Genomic DNA, 20,045 nt, shown 5'->3' with positions numbered 1-20,045 from the left:
AGAGTTTTGAAAACAGCATAAAAGCATCGAGGGAACAAGGCTGAGACACTTCTGTTCTGTTTAATATGTCATTAGGAAGATTTATATTCATATACCACGATGGCGATTGACACTTCATTATAAACGCTTTAGGTATGACATCAAGAAATTACAATATACATATTTAAAAGCCCAGCCTTACATTTGCAACACTGGAGATAAAGTGGGATATAGTAGGAACTGATCAATCATTTAGTTGACTTAAAAAAAAAAAAAAAGAGGTGGGCTTCCCTGGTGGCGCAGTGGTTGAGAGTCCGCCTGCTGATGCAGGGGACACGGGTTCGTGCCCCAGTCTGGGAAGATCCCACATGCCACGGAGTGGCTGGGCCCGTGAGCCATGGCCACTGAGCCTGCGTGTCTGGAGCCTGTGCTCCGCAATGGGAGAGGCCACAGCAGCGAGAGGCCCGCGTACCGCAAAAAAAAAAAAAAAAAAAAAAAAAGAGGCAACCGTTACTTTGGGGAGGTGGCAGAGGAGTGATTTATTTTAATAAACAAAAATGCTCTGAAAAATCTTCAGTTGGAATGTCCAAATCCTAAACATAGATCCGGCAGGGTTAAGACGGAGCGTTTACCCACTGGCAAGACCGCCTGCCTTCGTTAAGGGCCATTCACAAAGCAGCACTACGGACTCCTTGCTGTTTTCACCGTTGAGAGCAACGTGCAGTGTTTTGCACGGGGTCCTCACTTTGAGATCCACAGGGAGGGTGTGCTCTCTAGTTTCAGTAACAGCAAGGGCTGGGCGCCTCCTGAGTGACCATCCTATTTACCTTTTAGAACCTCTGTGAATCACATTGGCTGCCAGAACGCTCAGATCCAAATGTGCGGCCCTCCTATACTCAGGAGTCGAGGATGCATGGCATGTATTTACGCACTTTGTGTGCTGCCCTTGGTGCCGGTTTTTGTTTGTTTGCTTGTTCGTGGGAAGCATGCATGTCACTCACCCTGTATGAGAAGAAAAGACTTGGGAAAGAACGGCTCTCCTGATCGCTGCTTTGGCCACTCGGCCATTGTTCCTCCTCACAGCTGCCAACGTGATCCTTCTACAAAATCTGTCTGAGGCTGTCATGCTTCTGCTGAGAAAGTCTTCATTACCCCCCTGCTGTTCAAGACACTGGGAGCCAGGAGGGTGTAGCAGCTTGGAGTGTGCAAGCTGCCCAGCCAAGCTTCAAATTCCAGATCCACCTCGCATGCCATGGAAAACTGACCCAGTTCTCAGAGTTAATACTGCGAACCCTCCAGCACCTTCTTCCACCTGTCCTTTTAGCTTAGGTCTGCCTGGGATATTTCCTCCATCCCAACATGAGTATTCTTCTTTTCCTTGTACAGATGTATGATATTTCCTCCTCCCCAAATTCACACAAACCATTTCTCCCAGCAGAAGGGCCCTCCTCCGCTCCACTTCAACACATTCAAGCCAGCCTTCAAGTGATGACTCACATACTCTCCAACAGTATGAAATTCTCTCCTTCCTCACCTTTTCTGTAATATTTTGTCTCTGTGATTCTTCCATTAACACATTTATCTTATTAATTTGATAAACAGTTGTTTACTACTGCTATATATACAAGGTAGTGGATAAATTTTGGGGGGCATATTACAAAATTCAAATGAAACACATTATCTTGCTCCTCATAGAGCTTTACAGTCAAGAAGGAGAAAGACAAAAACGTTTAACATTAGGAGCCCAGGAGAGAATCTAAATGTCATAATGAAAGAGTAAGCGTCACAGGAGTTCAGAATGACTCTTTCCCTTCTTCTTACACAGAAGTTGACACTCTTAATTTTCTCCTTAATTGTGTGCTTCTCATTTCCTTTGGGGAAGATGAAAAGAATGGTAAGGATGACGGGGTGTTTGTTGCCCATCACTTTGTGCCAGGCACTGTGCTAAACGGTTTATAGCAGGTTATTCTCAACCTCAGCTGCACATTAGGAATTCCTGGGGAGGCTTTAAACATCCCAGTAGGCACCCACGCCTATGAAAGCAGAATCTCTCAAGTTGGACCCAGGCATCTGTATTTTTAAAGTTCCCCGAGCAATATGCAACTAAAATTGAGAACCACTGCTCTTCGTGTGTTTTATCAATGTTTCCCAGATTATCCTGATGACAACTACCAACTGGAATATTTGTTTAAAATAAAAAAAAACCAACCCAAACAAACAAACAAACAAAAACCCAAGGTTTTGAACCCCAAAGCCACTGCCTCAGAATTTCCATGAGAGGGTCCTGAGAAGCTGTATTTTTAACAAGCATCCCAGGTGATGGTTATCATTAGGGAACTTGAAAACAAAAGCTGTATTGTATCACTTTATTTACACAACAGTTCTTTTATTTATGTACTATTAATCTTACAGCTCTATAGGTGAGGACACGGAGGGGCAGAAAAGTTAAGGCACTAGCTCTAGTTACACAGAGCCAGGATTTGGACCCAGGTAGTTTTGTATCAGTGCCTGCATCCCTAACCATCACTGGATTGGGTTGGGACATGCTGAGATAGAATGAGGACAGATGTCCACGTAGAAACAGCTGACACCTTTTCAAGGGCAGGGTAAGTCTCATTCACCCCTGCACTCCCCCCACCTAGCAGAGCACCTGAGACCTTGGAGGCATTTAATGTTTGATGGACAAACTAAAGAAGTAATTGATGGGACTTCCCTGGTGGCGCAGCGGTTAAAAATCCGCCTGCCAATGCAGGGGACACGGGTTCCAGCCCTGGTCCGGGAAGATCCCACATACCACGGAGCAACTAAGCCTGTGCACCACAGCTACTGAGCCTGTGCTCTAGAGACCGTGAGCCACAACTACTGAGCCCCCGAGCCATAACTACTGAGCCCGCATGCCACAACTAGTGAAGTCCGTGTGCCTAGAGCCTGTGCTCCATAACAAGAGAAGCCACCGCAATGAGAAGCCCGCGCGCCACAACAGAGACCCAGTGCAGTCAAAAATAAATAAATAAATTTATAAAAACAGAAAGAAAAGAAGTAATTGATGTGCTATGACCCAGCCAACCTCTCCTGGATATGACCTCAGGTGAAGGTCAAATCACTTAACCTTTAGATGGAAGGACGTGGAATATGGCTTCTCCGTTTGGGCTTCGGAGGCTTTCATCCTTCTGCCGTGTGACTCAAGGCCGAGGTTCAGCTTGCCTCAGCCCCAAATCTATAAAATCTAAGAAGTGCCATTGATCCAGTTCCTTGGGGAACATTTTGGAAATCTCAAGTTGTGTACAGACACCAAAGAGCGACACAAGTGCGCCAAAGGCGGGCTGTGCTGAGACTCCCCGACGTGCGCGCTCATTGCTGAATGGCTCATCAGGAGCGCTGTTGCGAAACCAGCTCGCACACCCTATGATTTCCACCAGTTCTAGAGAATATCTCGTAACTGATCACTGAGTTTCAGTCCCCATCTATCTGCACCGTCTGGGGAGGCTTCATGGGAGGAGGTGAAGATGAGCAGAACTTTGAAGTGTGCTGGAAAGAGAAGGTCCAGAGCTTTGGACTCAAATCCTGAGCGGGTTAACCTCGGGGCAGGCGCTTCACCTCGCAGATCTCAGCGTGTTCACCTGGAAAACCCAGACACCGATGGCAGCGAACTCGTGGGTGTAAGTGAGACTCAAACACGATGTCTGTGAAGCACTTAGCAGTGCCCAGCACATAGTCAAAGTGAAATCATTGGCCGCCGTCGTCAGGCATCACCATCATTTCATTCTTGGTACAAAAAGAACCTGGACCATCTGGACTTGCTCGGGGAACTCAATACATTTCCAGTGCTGTCTGAAGAGGACCCTCTCCACCAACCCTAAACTACCACCACCATTACCTACTCCCATACACACATCCCTCAGAACAGGATTTCCCCAATTCTGTGTATACAGGGTCATGGCTGTGTTGGGTGGCTATCAGCAATAAAATAACCCAAGAATGAAATACAAGGAAGGGAAGCTATTTCCCCCTCCATGTTTAAGACCCTCCACTGCACTGAATCAAAAGTGCTGCCCCATTTAACCCATCTCCCTTTTCTCCCCCTGGCTTGTCAAGATCTAGGCATATGGGGCTTCCTCATATTTTTAAACTTCATGCTTATTTCCACAAGTCTCTGTTTTTGCTCCTCTCTCTTCCTGGAAGACTCTACCCACGCATCTCCAAATGACTGACTTTTTCTCCTTGAGGTCTCTCTTGAAACTCTAACTTTTTGGAAAAGTTGGGAGTTCCACCAACCCGAAGTTATATCACCAGCCCAAAGCTGCATCTCATCCTATTCCTATTCCTGGTTCAACCAAACACTCTATCATACAGCTATATTCTTCAAAACACTTATTACTATCTATTATTATCTTGAGTTTATTTATTTTCTCCTCTCATTAGAATATAACTACCACGAGGGCAGAAGCTACACATGGCTTATGCACTATGGTACCTCCAGGACATAATGGACTCCCAGCTTATAATTGGTGCTCAATAATATCTGCTGAATGAATGAACAAGTGAACACACATGACACACACATGGCACACATGACATGACATATGCTACCGTAATCCAAACTTTTTTGAAAATAAATATTTGCCTTCAGATGGACACTGTTAAAGAAAAGCGTAGCCTCCATTCATTATTCATTTATTACATATTCACTGAGCACCCACCATATTAAAATCTTTACCGGATCCCAAAGCACAGAGATGACAACACCAGCCCCGCCCTGAGAAACTCCTAGAAGAGGAGGAGGCAGCTGTGAATCAATATTACTGAACCCCTATCAAGTATCAGGTACTGTCCTAAATGGTTTAGGTGGATTAACTCTGTAAACTACTTCAAATAGCCTACGAGGAGAGCATTGCTATTATCTTCATTTTACTGAGAACACTGAAGCCCAAACACATTAAACAACTTGATGAAGATTTGACGGTGAGCCAGCAGGACAGCCAGACTTAGGATCCAGAAATCCAACCTTAAAGGCCTTGCTCTGAAGCTCTCCACACCGCGTTGCTGCTCCATCTGAGGGATGCGCAGGTTCCTGGGACAGCAAGGATTCCTCGAGGGAACCGATAAGGTCTTCAGAGAGAGTTGATCCCGGATGTGCAGGCTGCCTGCAAAGATGGCTGCCAAGGGTCCCTCCCACCCCCTGAGCACATGCCACTGTTGGCATCAAGGGCTGAACTGTGTTTCCCCTTCCCTAGAATCTGGGCTGGCTGGTGCCTTGCTATGACCAATGCAACGTGTCAAAGCAATGTGTAAGTTCTTGAATCTAGCACTAAAGAGGCCTGGAATTTTCCACCTTCATTTTCTTGGGATCCAGCTGCCATGTAAAAAAGCTCTGAATAGGCTCCTGTATGACTCCCAGATGAATGAGTCACATGACAGCAACATCAGCTGGGAGGGAGATAAGCCACCAATTCCAACACTTGCTGAAATTGCAGTGCTGTGAGCCAATGCATGGGTGCTGTTTAAAGTCACTCTATTTTAGGACGTTTACTGCACAGTAACAGATAACTGAAACTTTGAGAAAGTTTCTGCCTCAGCCAAACCCCGTTCAACAGAGACCCTGTGCTTTGAACTAAGTGCAGGGGATGCAAGTGTGGGATGTAACATTTGGTTCCCACATCTCACTGAGGATTGTCTTAGAGGCAAGTGTCGCCTTAGAGGCGAGTGGAGTCTATAGCGTGTTTTGTTTGTTCAGCCCCTTTCTCTCCTTCCCTCCCACACGCATAGTGTGTGGAAGGGTTCATGCTGTGGAAATGGCCACACTGAATCATGGAAACTGAAAAGCATCCATACCAAATTGGTTGTACCCATAGTCAAGATGATGGCTGGCTTGATCAACAAAGATGATGAAGAGGATTCTAAAGAGAAAGCATATTCTTTCTTTCTCTTGGATTTTGAAACTCTCAGCTCAACTTCTGATCATTCTCCAGAGGAGGAAAAATGGCTGGTGCCCTAGTTACACAATCACTGGGATACTGGTTAACCAATCCAGAATGCACATTAGAGTGAGGACTATATAATGTTCATTTCAGTGAGGACTATCATGCACATTAGAGTTTTCAATGGGAAGTAGAGAACCTACTGCTTACACAGCTTTAAAAATCAGCCTCACCTAGTCTTCCCATAAAAGCCAAATGGTTCAGAAATTACGCTAAATTATCCTTATTGGTTAAGCTAATTCAGAATCATAAACCAGAACTTAAAAACCTTCAGTGTGTGGGTCTATCCAATCCATCTCAAGTTCAGTGTAAATGCCATTATATAGAAGTGCCAACTGGGCAAACCCAGATCTACATTTAGTAATTGATACATAATATTATACCCACAGCCCCCTCTCTCTGGCCATTTCCCAGTTAGGGGTGGCCAAGTAAAAGTTCTGATCAGGGAAATGAAAGTGGGAAAGTCTGCAGAACAGGGCTGCTGGGGAAGCATTGATTTTGGTGATAAAAAAGGACCCAGTCTGGGGGTGTGGCCCTTCACCTTGTTTCATTCTGGAAAGTCTACTGGATGATGGTGAGGAAAGAGAAAACATCTAGGAATCTGTTGGCACATTCTACTCTGAAAGGCTTACCACCAGACTTCCTGTTATGTAGGACAAATTAACCCTTCATCACTTTAAGCCAAGGTGTCTATTTCTTTACCTGAAGGAATTTTTTTTTAATGATGCATGAGCTTCCTTGATTCCCTAACCCATAAAATGGTGATGGAGATGCCTTTTCTGTAGAGATTTCTGTGAGAAGTGAATGAGGTGACAGCAAGGAAAAAATTAACAGCCAATACGAATGCAAGCTATTGGCATTATCCTCCGAAATAAGATATTGAGAACAATGATCATCTTTATGTTTTATTTCGGTACTGTATTATTCTGATTACCTTTCCAAATACTTAGCACTTGTTTCATCTTAGTTGGAAGAAGGAATGTGGAGGATGGGTTTTGATGAGGAGAGGGAAGAAAAGATGTTATCAATTTATTAGACTCTAATATGACTTCTGATTTTTCCAATCTTTTTGTTAATACTTATATTTTCTTGTTGATATATATATATATATAATTTGTGCATATATATACATGTGTCTAAAATGCATATACATGTTTATATACATATGTACATATTTGTTTATTTACATTCACACACACACAGTGAGGACACAGTGAGTACAGTGTAGCTGAAGTCACCAATAACAACTCCAAAATGTGTGCTTTTTAAGCTTCTTTGGGAGTGTGGTGAAGCCTGTTGTCAAATTCTAATTGTCTGCTTACTTCACTGAAGGTTGGAAACAATCTGTATTTCTAAAACCTCATAATTGACCCATTTAAGTCATATGATTTTGCTATCTGAAGCACAGTTTGATGGTATATGGATTGAGTGATGAGCTGACCAAAGAAGACATTTGTTTTATTTTTAACAGCAAATGGGAAAATAAACTTGACTTTAGGGAGACTATTTCATTAGATTTCAGGGTAATGTTATTAGCAGGCAGAAAAGTCCTTTTGGCTTCTGAACACTCTTAATCCAACTCTGGGACTATATTACATTCCTAAGGTATTTTTCATTGTTCTCAATACACTGAACTCATTGACTCCAACTTGTAAAGCCATAAAATATTTGCAGTTATTTTCAAGTAACAATACCAGAAAGACTGCATCATGCTGGGTTAATTCTTGTTTTATTTTATTTGGTTTCATTTTATTTTTCCCAGAAAGTGGAGTCTGAGATAAACCCAAACTCCAGCTCCAGGAGACGATACATAACGTGCCCTCATATTCATTTAGCATGGTGCGTGGAAGATCCGTGGGAGGCCTTCTGAGAAAATGAGCCACACGTCCTTCAAGGACCCAGTGAAACATCCAACAGTGTGGTCGAAAAACCAGCTTCCTCCCTGGGGATCGTCGGCCTCAACCATTTCCAAGGGAAACTAAGAGCCCACTGTCACTTGGACAAGTTCCCTGCCCTTGAATTCAATTATTTCCCTGGCCAACCAGGAAGTCAATTATTGGTCACATTTTGTATTCCCAGAGCTTAAGGCATTTTGATAATTCTCAAAGGAAAAGTCAAAACAGCTTGTTTTTTTCAAAATGCACAATATTCCTGGTGGAATTGCTGAGACCAAGGGTATTTCAAGTCACAATGTCATAATGCCCTTTGGACCTACTGCTATCATTTTCTTTTCGTTTCCTGTTCCTGGAAGCCTGCTCTCTAGATTGTTTTGATTAAGTCCACTTTGGGGAGTCAGATTCTTAGTGTATCCTCAGCCATATTTTCTGATAAATCTCATTCAATTTCCCACGTAGGGTGGCAAGCTTTATTGCTTAACAAACATTGCATCTACTCGGCCATAATTTATATCTGAATGGGTTTATTATAGGTGTTGCATTTCATTCATTGTGCAGCTAATTCCATAACATGCTGCCTGCTTTCTCTATGGCAGTTTGGCCATTATCAGCTTCCAGGACAATTGAATCTTTCCCTTGCAGTTTCACAAAATGGTTTATGAATATGTAATACAAACTGTGTTAACAAGGCAAATATACTTCATTTCTTTTATGGCTATTTCCAGGCTGTAGCTGGGAAGAAGAGGCATAACAATGTATCTCACTTAGAGTATGTTGTGCCCTTAATAGCAAAATGCACACCCCTTAGCGGTTCCCTTTGAAGGCCTGTATTGTCTTTGAGCGAGCTACGCGCTGTTGTGTGGTTCCGTGTGAAATGAGCCCCTGTCGACCTCCCATGGATTCAATTATCTTCTCTACACGGATGGCACACTCTTCTCCTTGCCTCCCTCAAGCTCGCTCTCCTAGTATGGTCCTACGTGGTATTCTGACTGCAAAATAGCTCCATTTGGGCGCCCTGCCGTCATGGTGGGAACAGAATTGCTCATTTTCCACATATGGCTCTTTCCCTCTGTACCTTTCCCGGTGACCTTCACACCCAAGGGCAGTTCTAGACTTAGGGCTTGTCCAGCTGAGCGGGAGATTCTCTGATCAGGCTCCACTCTCAAGAGAGAGACCTCACCTGATCAGCAGGTGTTTGAAATATTCGGAAGACCGTTTCAAGTTGAAGACATAAAGGGTATGAGGTGTACACATTATTGAACACCCATTATGCCAGGGGTTTTCCCCTACAATATCCCCTTTGAAGCAGGTTTTACTCCCACTCACAGATGAGGAAATTGAGGTCCCATGAACTTAAGTGATGGTTTTAATGAAGAGTCAAGGTAAGGCAGAAAGTTCCCCAAATCCCTGGGTACCTCCTACATAGATTTCAAATCTACCCACTTATGTCCACCTCTACTGCCACCACCTTAGGTTGACCTACCATCAAATCCCATCTGGAATATCGGGAAGCTTCTTCCTACCTGCTCTCCCACATCTATTCTTACCTCCCTTCCTAGTTCATGCTCCCCTCTGCAGTTGGGGTGTTTCTTCTACAGCAGCACAGGCCAACAGAACTTTCTGCAATGTTGGAAATGTTCTCTATCTGTTCTGTCTGATGTGGTAGCTACTAGCCACATGTGGCTACTGAGCACTTAAAATGTGGCTAATGTCACTAGGAAGCTGAATTTTTTTTAACTATTTAATTTTTATTAATTTAAATTTACATTGCTACACATAGCTAGCGGCTACTGCATTGGAAGACACAGATCTAAAGTATACATCTAACCTAATTTCCCTGTGAGTTAACACTATTCAAAATATTTCCATTTCAAATGAACTTATTTACAAAACAGAAATAGAGTCACAGATGTAGAAAACAAATGTATGGTTACCAGGAGGGAAAGCGGTGTGGTGGAGGGAGGGATAAATTGGGAGACTGCGACTGACATAGACACACGACTATATATGTAATAGATAACTCATAAGGACCTCCTGTGTAGCACAGGGAACCCTTCTCAGGACTCTGTCATGGCCTCTATGGGAAAAGACTCTAAGAAAGAGTGGATACCTGTATATGTGTAACTGATACACTTTGCTGTACAGCAGGAACCGATGCAACACTGTAAACCAGCTCTACTCCAATAAAAGTGTTTAAAAAACACTCCCACTTCTCGTTGGTTAAGAACCCAAACCCCTCACCCAGTCTACAGAGGCTGCCTGATCCAGCGGACCATTTCCAGGCTGAGTTTGCATCACGTCCTCCTCACGCTTGGTGAGCCAGGCCCTCTAGCCTCCCTGCACTCCCTAACCTGTGCCATGTCCCCTCCTTGCATGGGGCCCTCACACAGAGAACACACTCTGCCTGGAATTCCCTCCCAACTTGCACCTTCCCCAAGGCGCCAACGTCCTCCTCCTTCAGGGAAGCCCAGAGGAGCCTTCCCCAACCAATAGCTTTTGGGACCTCGATTGGACCTTCTTACATCTCCCTGTTTTCTTCCTTCCTATCACTCCCCACTTTGTACATTGATATATTTAGTCTTCTGATTTCCTGATTAAGTGTTAGTTTTCTCTAGCTGCTTAACAAGGTGCCACAAATTTAGCAGCTTAAAACCACACACGTTTATTCACTTATAGTTCTGGAGGTCAGAAATCCAAAATCACTCTCACTGGGATAAAGTCAAGGTGTCAGCAGAGATGCATTCCTTCTGGAGGCTCCAGGACAGAATCCATTCCTTTGCCTTTTCCAGCTTCTGGAGGCCACCGGCACTCCTTGGCTCATGGCCCCTTCCTGCATCTTCAAAACCTCCTGACTCTCCTTCCCACCTCCTCCATATCGAGGACCCTTGTGACTGCATTGGGCCCACCTGGGTAATTCAGGATAATCTCCTCATCTCAGATAGATATGAAGATCCTTCATATCTATCAACTCCCTTTGCCACGTAATCCCAGGTTCCAGGGATTAGGATGTGGACATCTTTGGGAGGCCACTCTTCTGCCTGTCACACTCCCCAACTATTTCATAAGCTCTGTGACAGCAAGGACTGCCAAGTATCTGGCACATTGCTGGAGTGTGTGTGTGTGTGTGTGTGTGTGTGTGTGAATGAATGAATGAACAAATGAGGGAATTCCTCCTTCAGAAAGAAACCACCCTGCAGGAAAATCCATGAACAGCTTATTAAGCATCCATTTAGCCTAAATATTTTTGGAAACTACAATTGCCCCTCGTGTTACACCAAGTATAAACTACTGATGCCAATAAGCCTTCCTTCTCTTTAGGTATTGCCAACGTGTCTGTCTTGATTCGGGCCTGCCTTCGTTTCCTGTTGCACCAGCCTTCTTCAGCATCCCCTCCTGCCCCTCATGACCCACAGTTTTTCATGTTGAACTGATAGTCTCCTTGAATTAGAGAAGAGGTGCCACTTGAACAGAAATCCAGGTAAATCAAGACAAACACGGACAACACCCACAGTATGTGGTCTCATTCCAGATCAGCGCTATCAACAACGCATTTATTTTTTTCCTGAGGGTTGTGAGTGGGAACAGCACTGTTTAGAAGGCATCCGTGAGCCACACTTGCCACTGTTCAATTCGTGGGTTCATATGCATGTGAACATACACACACACACACACACACACACACACTTCCGTATAATCTATTTTTAAAAGAGAACAAAAATCTCATGCTGACAGCTGTTGTCTCAATCACTGAATTTCAAAGTATTTTTTTTTCATAAATTGTGCATACTTTCAGAATATTTTTGGAGCTGGACAAGCATTGTTTGAAATCACCTAATCCAATGCCCAAATGTCTCGTTTCAGGTGAGGAAACCAAGGCCCAGAGCCAGGAACTGATTTGTCCCAGGCCTGTCAAGGTGCAGATGGCAGAATGGATGCCTTGACTCCTAGTTAAGTGCTTTGAACAATCACACTCTCTAGAAATATTTCTTAGTATTTTGTTCCTTAGGATTCTTATATCCTGACCTTGCTGTAAATTTGGATTTAGAGTCAAACAAATCTAGATGAAAATCCTGGCTCTGCCTACATACTGTTTATGTGACACTGGCCAAGTAAATTTCTCTGAGTGCTTTTTCTACATGTGTAAAAGAGAGGGAAAGAGGGAGAGAATAATAGCTTTCTCCCACAGTTGCTGTAGGGATCAACGGAGTCAGTACTTGTGAAACCACTTTTCATGGCTTTTGCCATCACACTGGCTGAGCAGTCCCTGTCCCTCCTCTCTTCTTCCCCCCATTTTGTGTCTACTTTTATGAAGATGTGCTCCCCTCTCAGCACTCTGTCAATCTATTCAACCAGCACTTATCAACGTGACCATGAGTCAGACACTCTCCAGGCCCTGAGGGAGAAGACACTGCCCAGGACCTCATGGTGCTTGGGGTACAGAGACATGTCCCTGGAGGTGATGGGGTAGCTGGCTGGTCAGGGTGACTCGGAGGCACAGGTGACCAGAGAAGGAGTGCCATGCCAGGTTTGGCACAATAAAGACATCTTGGAGAAGGTATGGAGAAAAGGGAACCTTCCTACAGTGTTGGTGGAAATGCAAACTGGTGCAGCCACTACGGAGAACAGTATGGAGGTTCCTTAGAAAACTAAAAACAGAGCTACCATATGATCCAGCAATCCCTCTCCTGGGCATATATCCAGAAAAGATGAAAACCCTAATTCGGAAAAGATATATGCACCCCAATGTTCATAGCAGCACTATTTATAATAGCCAAGACATGGAAGCAACCTCAGTGACCATCGACAGATGAATGGATAAAGAAGATGTGGCAAATATATATATATATATATATATATATATATATATATATATATATACACATACATACATACAATGGAATATTGTTCAGCCATAAAAAAGAATGAAATACTGCCATTTGCAGCAACATGGATAGACCTAGAGATGATCATACTAATGAAGTAAGTCAGACAAAGACAAATATTATATGACATCACTTACATGTGGAATCCAAAAAATAATACAAATAAACTTATTTATAAGATAGAAACAGACTCGCAAACATAGAAAACAAACTTACAGTTACCAAAGGAGAAAGGAGAGGGAAGGCATAAATTAGGAGGTTGGAATTAACAGATACACATGACTATATATAAAAGAGATGTACAGCACAGGTAATTATATTCAATATCTTGTAATAAACTATAATGGAAAAGAATCTATATCTATATCTATATCTATATCTGAATCACTTTGCTGTATACCTGAAACTAACTGCATACTATAAGTTAACTATAGTTCAATTTTTAAAACAAGAAGAAAGGAAGACATCTCGGGGAAAAAGCGATGTTGAAACCAACACCCAAGTAATGTTCAGAAGTTAGTGATGAATAACTGACCAGAGTCCCCAGCAGAGGGAAAAGCATAACCGAAAGCCAGGAGGTGAACAGCACGGCACATGGGGGGGCCCGCAGAGGTTAGCTGTGGCTGGGTCTCGGGTTATGGGGACGACTGAAAGGTGAGGCTCGAGAGCAAAGCAGGGGTGAATGAAGCAGGACTGTGGGAGGGCCAGGCACGGGGAAGGAAGGGGTGTCCTCTGAGGCCAATTCACTCAAGGGTTGGGCCTTCAGGATACAGCAGGGAACAGGACAGAGCAGTTCCCTGCTTCCACGGCCCCCTATTCTAGCGGGACAGCAAAGCACGAGGCATGGGCTGGGACCGTGGGTGTGAGGTTCTCCAAGCAGACAGGGGCTCCCAGACAATAAAGGCTGAGGAGGCTCTGTGCCTCAGGACACCCGGAGACATCAGGGATTTTCAGTTGAGTCCAGCCCACTAGGCCGCCTTGGGGCTTTACAAGGGTCCTCGAGATTCAGCCTCACTGGGCCCTGACATCAGTGCTCACGGAGTCAGGAATGTGGGGTTTTCAATAAAAGTGCAGGCAATGGGCCCAGGGGGAGTCCTGGCTCAAATGAGCTTTTATATTTTTATGTGGAATGTAATCACGCTTGGTCGTGATCGGGGCTGCCCCGTTACTGCTATTAGAGCGTTTATGGTTCTAAAGGGGAGATGCGTCTTTGGCAATACGTGCTTGCAGCTGAAAGCAACAGGGTGTGCTGACTCCAGGAGCCGCTGCAAAATCCCTAAGAACTCAGAGCTCGGGCTGATGGGCATTGCCTTTGGGAGTGTGATCGAGAGGACTGGTTACGGGCGCAGGAGTGGTCAGAACCGGCAGGGTCCTCTCAGGAGGGACAATCTGCCTTGGTAGTTTTCCCAAGCAGCTGCCCTAGTGTCACGTCATAGAAGGAATACCCATCCGATATGTGTACGTTCTTTACATGACTGATCTATAACCTTCAGAACTGCATAAGGTGGTTCCCACTCAATACACCCATTTTCCAGGTGTGCAAACCAAGTCTTAGAGGTTAGTGGTCTCCCCGGGAGGACACAGTCTAAAAGTGCATGAGTTTCCCAGTGCTCCATAACAAATTACAATAAACTGTATAGCCTAAAGCAACAGAAACTTAGGCTCTCACAGCTTTGGAGGTCAGAAGTCCCAAATCAAGGTGCTGGCCGGGTTGGTTACTTCGGATGCTCTGAAGGAGAACCGGCCTCATGTATCCCTTCTCGCTGTTGGTGGTCGCTGGCAATGCTCGGCGTTCCGTGGCTTGAACCTGCATCACCCTGATCTCTGCCTCCATCTTCATGTGGCCTCTTCTCTCTGGTTTCCGGGTCCTGTCCTCTACTTATAAGGACACCTGTCCTTGGATAGAGAGCCCACCCTAAATCCAGGGCGATTTCATCTCAAGATCCTTAACTATTTACATCTACAAGGATGCTCTTTCCACATAAGGTCACATTCTGAGGTTCTGGTGGACATATACTGGGGAGGACACTATTTAACCCAGTGCTGTAGGTAAGGGGAACAGGAGCTGAACCGGGTCTCTTTGAGGGCAAAGCCACTCATACAGAGACGTGTGGCTGTGTGATGCTACATTTGCCCACAGTGCCTCTGGCTTCCCAGCTTTCCACTGGGTTCCCTTGAATGTCCTTTATTTCCTTATTGCAGGCTGGCTCCAAACCACTTCTCACAAGTGTAGACCACACCTCTGCAAAACTCTCCTTAGCCAGGAACACAGAGAACCCCAGAAGGATCACAGAGGACCAAAGACTCGGTAGGGAAACACTATGATGCAGGAAATAAGAGAAACATTCTGCTCTGGAAATGAGACCCAAAACTGAGTCTTGTCTCTGCTGCTCATAAGCTGGTGACCTTAAGTAAGTTACTTGACCTCTCTGAGCCTCACTTTCCCTACTGTAAATTGGGCACAAAATCCTTCAGGTTTACTGGATGAAAATGATGAAGTTAATGGGAACAGAGGTTCTAAAAGTTCCTGGCAGAGAGTAGTTGATCAACAACTGCTTGTTGAAGCTGAATCTGCTCTCATCTCCTCAATTACGGTGGAGGAGTGCCAGACTCCTAAAAGGAGAAAGGTGAGTCAAGCCCCGTCAAGTGGAAACTGGTAAGTGGGGGAACATGTAGATATAACTGCACATGTATGAGGCACAGACATACACATATACATACATGCATGTGCCCAAAATTGTAATTAACCGTTGTCTCTGGGAATACCTATACCCCTCTCTATTTATCCATCTGTCTGTCCATCCATCTTTTTTGCTGAGTGCCTATGCTCTGCGCCACATCCTGCTTAAGTGCTGTACTTACATGTTGCTTAATCTTCACACCATACCTGGGAGTTCTCCGTTATTATCACCCTCCTTGTACCCATGAGTAGACACAACTTACTACAAGCCCACGTGACCTAAGTGGCAGAGCTGACACTCAAACCAGGTCGGTCTAACCACGGAGCTTCCCTTGCAACCCCAGTAACACTATCCAGGACGGTGGCCACAGGGACACCTAGAAGGTGCCTGGGAAACAGAGAGCAGCATGATTAACTCCTCCAGGCTGGGTCAGGAAAGGGTTGATGGAGAGGTAGTATGGGAGAGGGACCACACAGCTCACCATGTGATGGAGAACACAGACAGTGGAGCCAGACAAATCCAGACAAAGCCAGACAAATCGTGCCCTGGCTCTGCCACTCACTGGCTCTGTGACCTCGAGGAACTGACAGAGCCTTTCTGAGCCCTTGGGGATAACATACCTGCGTCAAAAGGCTGACGTGAGAACTCAAAGTATAAATGTATGTAAAAGGTGTAAAGATAGAAAACTGGCAGGACCTAATGAAGCAGAACATGACTCTGTGGGTAGATACCCAACAGAAATGGCATGCACACGTATATGAAGAGACATCTATGAGGACGTCCGCTGCAGCACCCTTCGTGACAACTCCAAATAACCAAAATGTCCACTGACAGTAAAAATGAGAGATTGTGCTACATTTCATAACAGAATAATTTAGAGTAATGACAATGAAGGAAGTACAACTGCAAGCAACAACATAAATGCACCTCACAAAATATAAGGTTGAGCCAAAGAAGCCAGTGCATACTGTATGGTTCCATTTACATAAAATTCAAAAACAGGTGGGTTAGAATCTGGGTTAGTGGCTACCCTTGGCAGGGGCAGGGGATGGTGTTTGGAAGCGGGTACAAAGTGGTACCTCGAGTGTTGCACACGTTCTCTTTCCTGATCTGGGCACTGGTCACAATGAGTTCAGTCTGTGAAATCCATCAACCTGTACACTGATGTTCTGTGAACTTCAGTACAAGTTTATACTTCAATACAAAGGTGTTTCTGGTTTTTTTTTTTTAATTATATGGAACAGCTTCTGGCATGTAAACATTTTCAGTAAGGGCAAGTTTTCTTTCCTCAAATGATTCAATCATAACCTCTGCAAGAAAAGAAACCTCTATCTGCAAATGATGTCTTTAATGGCATCAACTCACTGGGGGGCCAATAATTTGGAAAAAGGGCCCAGAGGGAAGATCAGAAATTTGGATGGAGGGGGTGACATGGACGTATTTGTTTCAGTTTCTGTGGGTTCCCTGAGCAGAGACTCTGATCCATGTCAACGTGGCCGTCCATTAACGGTTCCATCTATGTTTTCCAAGAGCTTTGAGAAATCAAGCCGGGCTCTCCGTCAGACCTTCCAATGCCCTGTTGGTCTAGCCCCTGCCTACCTCATTAGCTTCCTCTCCACACCGCTTTCTCCCACCCTCTGGTATCCAGCCACACTGACCTTTGTGTGGCTTCTTCTCCAGCTCTAATTCTCCGCTTAAATGGCAACTCCTCAGCCCATAGGAGCTGCCATCTAAGTCGTTCTTTTCCATAAAATTCTGTTGCTCTGTGACATTGGGATTCTCTCAGATGTTAATTTCATTAACATTTATTTGGCCATTTCTTTATTTTCTGCCTTCTCTTCAAATTTATATTCATCCTAATATCTCCAGTATATGCCCGCAGACACTTCTCACACAGCAGGCTTTCAAAATAGAGAGATTGAATAAATTGAATCAAAGGCACCTTAGATTTGTTAGTAGAATTAGAATAGATTTTTCTCACGTAAATATTTACCCAGCAAGAGTATTTTCGATCAGATAATTCTAGATCACACTGATCCTCAAAATCCTAAATGCCAGAAGAGTTTTTGCAATATGGGGATTTCAAACTATAGTTCAGGAACCAGAAAATAGATGAATGAATAACAGAGGCCAGATGTCATAATAGGGAGTGGGGGGGGGGCAGTGGCAAACGGAAAAGCCAGCATATGGTCAAGCAGAACGCAGCACCCAACAATCAGCAGCACCCAACTGCTGCCATCTTGGAAGGCAGATCCTGTTACCCAATCTCCGAGTTTTCTAAGAGAAGCCCCAAATCCCCATTTTTGAATGTGAACTCTGCCAACTTTTTAGTATTGGTAATAGATTCAATGTTTCTTAAGAGTGTGTAGCAAACTATTTCTGTGGGCTGCTGCCTGCAGCTGGCATCCTCCGTTCTGACCCCAATCAGCTGTTTTATAAAAGGGGAACAGGGCTGCAGAGAAAGGAGAGGGCTCGTTACAGATCTCACGGTTAGTGCGTGGCGAGATATGGCCCGAGCTCAGCGCTCTCAGTGTCATTTCCACTCGACCCACGAGGAGAAAGATCTCAATGCACACATCTGGCTTAATTGAGACAAACCAGCCATCATAAAATTAAATTATGTCTTGGATTAAGCACACTAGATTGGGAAGAGCCTATGTGCCTCTCTTTATTAGCATTAAATGAAAGCCGGTAGCCCAGTCGTGAGGGCCCATCACCACAATCGTAGGAGAGGGGAGTGAGGCCGTTTTAACATTTGATATTAATTCACAGCCAACCTGGAGTCAGAGCTCCACGCCAGGGGCCCTGTCTGAAAATGCTTCTTTGTGAAGCCCTGTGCCCCCTATGCTTGCAGCAGCTCCTTTTTAATTCTGTCTCAGCAGCTTGGGCCTCACCCTGTTATAGAAAGAGTAATCGTAAATCTGCATGAAGTTTCTGATGATTAGTTTTGCTTGGAATTGGGCCAAAGAGCCAGACTTTTGCCAATTCCATATGTACATGTAAGTTCTCTCAAGAAAGAATGCATTAATCCTTCCCACTGGGCCGGGGATGAGGAGGTTAGGGGCCTCACGGAGGAGGGCGCCTCCCCGGCCTTAGTTATGTGTTTAAAGGGTGGGCCAGGACCACTTAACGGAGACTTTAGTAAGTGGAATCGCTTTATTCTCACTGCAGCACCAAGGGGCACAGAAAGTGGGTTTTTTTTAGACAGATGAGAAAACTGAGACTCACATTTTAAGTACCTTGCCCAAGTGTGTGCAACTAATAAGATGTCCACTGGGGTCTGATCCTGTCCTATGTGATTGCAAAGCCCTTGGTGGAGGGACACACAGCTGACATGGCCAGTTCCTTCAGTACCGAATGATGCCAAGAACTGCGCCAATGATCCATGTTGCTGATTATCCAGCTACCTGGCTTACTCTTTCCTTCTTCTTAAAAGTCTGACAGATGCACAACATGATAGCAGTTGACTCAGAGAGGAGAAGAGAAAAACTGAGATGAAAAAGAAAAACCAGCCAATGGTAAAACTGCTTATGATACTATTTAAAACAAAGAAAAATATGACAAGGCAAGAGTTCAAAACTCTGGGTATAAAGAAGATTTTTAAACGCATTTAATTACTCAGGCTCAGTCCTGGCCATGAAGAGTTAGTTTTTGACAGGTTGTAATGACTGCAGTAATTCAAAGGTAATAAGAGAGCAGTGTGCTGAGGTCTGAGCCGACAGACTGGGTTCCAGGCACTTGGAACCCAGTACCTCTTTTCCCTTCTCACTAGATGTGTCCCAATGAGCAAGTCACCTCGTGAACACTTCCATCTTGTATACCCTAAACAAGGACAGCACCCCCTAGTAACAGACTGAATCCACAGTCCAGCTTTAAGCGGGGAAATAGAAGCCGTCGGAAGAGAATTTCCACATGCCTTAAGTCTACCATCCCCACTGTGTCTGCACCAAGCACCCCCCTCACTCCCGTTAGCTTGGCTCGCAACCACTTATGTCTAACTTTGGAGACCCCCCAGAGTATTGGGATGGGAGCTGGAATATGAGACTGTGTTGGCAGTATGGATTTTGTTGTCACAAAAGGAAGAGAACTTGGTATTCCTGTGCTGATGAGACAGCCTGGATTTCAGTGCATCTGAATTCCTTCCTGACAGCTGGGGGACCTCCGGAGCAGGCATCTCTTAGGCATAGTTTTGGGAGAAACGTGTGTGCGTGCATGTATACTTTGGAATCTCGAGCAGGGAAGAGGCAACACCTGTGCCCTTGTCCGAAAGCATCCCCTGCGCAAGTCCACTGGAGTGACAGTGAAGAGTTTAGAAGCAGGCGGACCTGATTCCAAGTTACACGCGCAGGAGGAAGGCAGAGCCCGTGGAGGCAAATGTAGGTGGAAAGGTAGGTGAAAAAAGCATGTGGAACTTCTCCTCTGATGGCTTCTGTTTCACCACTCAAGGCTGAAATGGGAAATTACTTTGTGACCAGGGAAAGGGTGTGGGTGAAGAGAGGAGAGTGGCTTTAGAGCGTGGAGTGGTTCATCTTGCCAAGCGATGATGTGCCCACTGGAGGAAGGACACAGAAGGAGCTACTGTCAAGCAGGTTTATATTCCACAACAATCGGTAGCTGGAGGGTTGTAAG

This window comes from Mesoplodon mirus, assembly GCF_964341445.2.
Source record: "Mesoplodon mirus genome assembly, chromosome: 19".
NCBI lineage: Eukaryota > Metazoa > Chordata > Mammalia > Artiodactyla > Ziphiidae > Mesoplodon > Mesoplodon mirus.
Note: the sequence above shows the minus strand (reverse complement) of the source record.